Source organism: Porites lutea, chromosome 4 (assembly GCF_958299795.1).
Source record: "Porites lutea chromosome 4, jaPorLute2.1, whole genome shotgun sequence".
Taxonomy (NCBI): Eukaryota; Metazoa; Cnidaria; class Anthozoa; order Scleractinia; family Poritidae; genus Porites; species Porites lutea.
Genome location: NC_133204.1, coordinates 5673326 through 5678038, shown reverse-complemented (window position 1 = coordinate 5678038; position 4713 = coordinate 5673326).

Here is a 4713-nt window from a genome sequence, read left to right as displayed (position 1 = left end):
TGTCATCACGTGCCTTTGATCAGAATTTTTCAAGATTGAAGGAGAAAACACTACAAGCATCAAACTATTATGTTATGTTAAAATTATTTTGGGGAAATCATTTTGAGCTTCTCAGAAATTATTTGAAATTCGTGATACAGACAACATAAAATAACGCCATCCAACACATGAGTCACACGACCACCACCAACAATTTGACTTGAGGTTTCCGTTTACAACGCTGGTATAGCCTCTATATATAGAACAAGTAGCAGATGCGCTTGCAGAATGTTACAAGAACACAGGACACTGGGGATCACGAAGAGAAATCTTATCTATTAGGGAAGGTCCATTAGAAAAGTTATGGGGGGGGGGAGGTGGGGAATTTTTGAGCCGCAGGATTTTTTTTTTCGTTATCAAATTCCTTGTATGAATTTCAGTTTTAGGCCGTAGCATGAATATTTTTTAGGGTTTAATTGGCGTGCATGAATTTTTTTTCATTTAATTTTCCCTTGCGCGAATATTTTTTTTTTGTACTTCGCCCGCAGCCCCCCATAAGTTATCATTATCATTATCATTATCATTATCATTATCATTATCAAAACGAAATTTCTGAAATTATGGGATTTGTCAGGATTTTCTGAAAGAACAATGTCCAAGAGGCCTACTAAAATGAGCATTTCGGGGCAAATTGTCTCTGAGATGTTAGCCGGTTAAACTCAGAAAACTCCATACAAACCCTTCTAATTTTTTTTTGGGTCGAGCCAAAAAAAATTTAGAAGGGTTTGTATGGAGTTTTCTAAGCATAACTGAGCTACGATCTCAGGGACAATTTGCCCAGAAAGGCTCATTTTTGGCAAATAGGCCTCTTGGGCATTGTTCTTTCAGAATATCCTAACAAATCCCATAATTTCAGAAATTTCATTTTTATGACGTCACAGTTTAGTACTCTATTATACGCATGTTTTACGTTTGCTTTTCGCCTGCTTTTAGTGGATCCAGACTCCGGGCCCCGGATCTTGACATTACTGTTGAAAGTAATTTGCATACTTAGTAACAAAACGTTCGCATCGGCGCTTTATCCTTCAGATTAGCGCTTCCTTCTGCGGTGTCCAGCAGCATTTTGAGACAAAAGCTGTTGACAGTTAAGGAAGAGAGGGTTTACTACGTGTTTACTAAGCGAAACTTCGTTAGAAAGCATGCGTGTTGTTTATGAGTCTCAAAGAGAGTTTAATATAGAACGGCAAACTTCAACAGATGGCAAGGGGAAACCTTTTGCCGTAAACCTAGACCTGAAAAAAAAAGAATAGGGTAAGTACTTTAACATTTAGAACTTTGTGCGTGAATATTGCCAAGACTTTTTAGGACAGACGTTTCATGACCTTTGCCTAGTCGACTGACGATGGTGACGCATATGTTAAACATGGCGTTACTTTGTGTTGTTGGCAAAACGATTTTCAAATAATTTCTGAGAAGCTCAAAATGACTTCCCCAACATAATTTTTACATAACATAAACGTTTGATGCCTGTAGTGTATTTCCCTTCAATCTGAAAAAATTCCGATCAAAGGTACATGATAACGACCTTTCGTGGGTAAACATCAGGTAGCCGTACGCTTTATATGCTATATCAACGACGAGTTAAACTTAAAATTTTAACAATAAGTTTTTTTTTTCGAGCGCGGTTGTATTGGAACGCGAGTCCAGCGAATCATGATGAATTTCAACCCTATTTTTGACTTGCGAAATCGACAGTGGGGCTTGAAACGGTTTTCTTCGTTTTTCTTTTCGAACAGATCTTTCGAAGAAAAAACTACATAGCGTTTGTATACTTACTAAAGTCTTTGTATACTTACTAAAGTGTTTTTTTTCGTTGAGCCTAATTTGTAGTTCACTTTTCAGGAGCACCGATGGAAGCAAACCGTTCTAAATAGCATTTACTAAATATAAAATATGAATATTTAATTAGGTAGTCGTGCCTTAAGTGGCCTGAGCAAAACTAAAATATAGAGTATTGCAGCAATTAAGCAAATTTTCATTGAAATATTGCGGTGCGGTTCTCTCTGACAAGCTTTGTTGGGCCAACAATGTTGGGAGTTGTTGCGTCCGTTTGCATGTAGCTTAACTCTCAAAGCAAAGCCAAAACTAACTCATAAAACGTTTGCTAGACGCTGGGCGCGATCCATTCAACCAAAATTTCCGGAAATTTCGGTCCAAAACTGAATGGATCGGTTCGGTCCAACCGGAAAAGTTTCGAAAAAACTGGTCCACCTTTTGAGGTGGTCCTCTTTTCCCGGTCGGACCGGTCTGGATTTTGGTTCAATGGATCGCGCCCGCTTACTAGTGGTGGTCGCTCAATGAAAGTTCACCTATTGACACAAATACATTCAAGCTCAGCTCACCCTAACTTAAAACTTTTAATTGTTTAGTTGAAGGAGAGAAACAACGCTTATATAGGCCTTACTTTCATCCCAACAACAGGTGCTGAAGATGCTGTAATAAACTTCCGCAGGTTTTGGCGGAAGCATGTTCTTCCACGAGAGGATGATCACCAGGATGAAGGTTTCTCTCTCGAATGTTTTGTTGAAGACTCCAACCAATCATTTATTTGCTAAATCAAAAAAAAATTACAAAAACAGAATAGATCAACTGCATAACAGATCAGTGTTATCTGAAAATCACCCATAACGCACGAGAAACAGGGAAACCCTTTAGAGCAAAGTTGAAAAAGTACTGTCACTTGTAAGGTACCTTATTTGGTTAAAGATAAGGGACTCTACAGTTTGAAACATAAAATTGATTGTTATTGGCGAGTCCAAAACACCAATTAAATATAATTTACTCCTAGGCTATTATTATTTAGAATAATTATAGTAACAGAAGGTAGTTTTAGTCTAACGGTCAGTTATAATTACGTGCAGTGTAATAAAAGGAAAACTAAAAATACATTACACGTAAGGAAATGCCTAGCATCTAAATAATATAATACGCCGCACGCTATCTTAGTGAGTGACAGGAACGACCCGCTTTGAGAGTGTTGATATAATCTGTCAAATTTGACCAATCAGAGGGAATACCAGGAGCTGGTATACCGGAACGGGTCGTTTAAAGAAATGATTACAGGCTCCGCCGCCCCTCCTCTCCCCAGTTTCCTCCCGTTTTATTCAGCGGACCCGACTATCTCGGAGCCTGCAACAGGCTAGTCTAGATCGCGCAAAATTAGGCGTTTATCAATTTCAAAATTTTGTTTATTGTTGTCATAGTAATATTGATTTTACTAAAACCCACATTTTGACAAATTTCAATTCAATAATCAATGATATTGGTGAAAATTTTATAGCGATCAGACAAGGATAAAATCACTTTTAAAGTGATTGAAAAATATCGGTATGGCCTATGAAAAACTATTTTATCAAAACACCTTAAATACATGAGTAATGAGCTGGTGAGAAGATTATTGCTCGTTCAGTTCTTTGGCATAGTATTTTAAAATCAATTATGTCGTCGTTAAGATCCCATGGTTGTCGCCCACATCTTCCAAACCTTGATCCAAGTCTTCGTAGTTTTTATTGTATTTCTGTTGACGGATTTTTCGGCGAGCTGTTGTATTTCGTCCCTGGAAATTTCTAGGAACCTGGCCCCCATTTTTTTGCAAACAAAAAAACAAAGATGTGCGACTATGCTGTCGTCATGCATGGTTACTTCGTTATAACATCGTTTTTTGTGTGTTATACCTCTATGACGCAGAAATACCACCATTATCAACCAATCAAATCTCAGAAATTTCTTGCCCTATATTATAAATGTAATTGTACTACTACATGAGAAATTTCTGCAATAGTGATTGGCTATAGAGCTGTGGTATTTCAGCTTAATTTGAAATACCTACACATGATAATTACAAAACCTTTACTGGTTAAGTAGTATAAACAAATAATAGCATGATTTGTAACTGATATTTGGCATAAATACCACTCCTGATATTTCAAAACTGAAAAGTCGAAAAGTCAAAATATTTTTTCTTTTTAAGTCAGTTATGTATTAAATGAAGGTATTTTAATTTTTCACTCTGTTAAATGTCAGTTAATTTTTGGGCGGAATGTGGGGATAGGGGAGTCAATATGCCTGTTACAAATATTCTAGGTGTCAGGCGGGTTGAGGAAGGACATAAGGGAAATTTATGGAAGGGTGTGCCGTGGAGGCCAACAAATCCTCTCATTCCATTTGTTTAATACAAGAGACCTCTTCTGTGTGCCCAAATACTCCATAACGCTTGGTTAAAGAACATCTCCTTTGTTTCTTTAATCTGGAGTTAAGGAGCTTTTTCAGTGATCTATACTGCGCTTTTCACAAACATGCGAATTCTGACAGAAGTTCAAAAGCCATCTGACGATTGCGTTTTTCGCTGCCGTCAATCATCTTAACGGACCTCTTAGGAAACAAAACTTTACTTTAATGGGTTCAAAAGGTCATGGATTGTCATTTGTGATTGGTGAATTTCGAGCCGTTTTGTGTGTTTCTGTGTTTCAAGGCTCGTTGCTTGTTATCGTAATTATGATTGACGGCAGCGAAAAACGCAATTGTGAAGGCGGCTTTTGAACTTTAGAGTTTGCATGTTTGTGAAAAGCGCAGCCGAACACTGATCACAGTACACAGCATTTAGACTCTTGCTACCTTCAAGGTTCAAACCCTGTTCAAGGCATTGGGTCTAGAAAGATGTCCTGTTTAAGACGC